The sequence below is a fragment of the Monopterus albus genome, unplaced genomic scaffold (assembly GCF_001952655.1).
Source record: "Monopterus albus unplaced genomic scaffold, M_albus_1.0 scaffold287.1, whole genome shotgun sequence".
Lineage (NCBI taxonomy): Eukaryota > Metazoa > Chordata > Actinopteri > Synbranchiformes > Synbranchidae > Monopterus > Monopterus albus.
Window position 1 is genome coordinate 29,384 of NW_018128167.1, and position 347 is coordinate 29,730.

At 42.1% G+C, this 347-nt stretch overlaps 1 protein-coding gene across 1 annotated transcript in view; it reads right to left on the reverse strand.

The window, feature by feature from the left end:
• Nucleotides 1-347, reverse strand: part of exoc3l2b (exocyst complex component 3-like 2b) — a 35,160-nt gene that overhangs the window by 24,395 nt on the left and 10,418 nt on the right. The window lies entirely within an intron of this gene.

The window sequence follows — 347 nt, forward strand, 5'->3', positions numbered from 1 at the left end:
TCTTTCCCTCTACAGACTCCCATAGATGTACCTCACCCTTAACTCCCATACTCATTTTGCCCCCTTTACCCTGACAGATTTTATGTCCCCCCTCAGACATCTTTACCTTAGCAAGCGTCCTGTATTTCATTTGTTCAGCTGATGAGCTACCCTCATCATCTTTACCACAGAAAAATTCCCCTCAGCCGTCTTTCTGCACTCTCCCACCATCCTCCACTCTTCCCTTGTCTTTCTCTACCTTGACATATTTCCCTTGTCCCTTTCATGTTTCATGACCTTAACAAAATTCCATCACTTTATCTCAACACAGTAACTTTGTACTTATAAAGCTCAATAAGTTACAATCT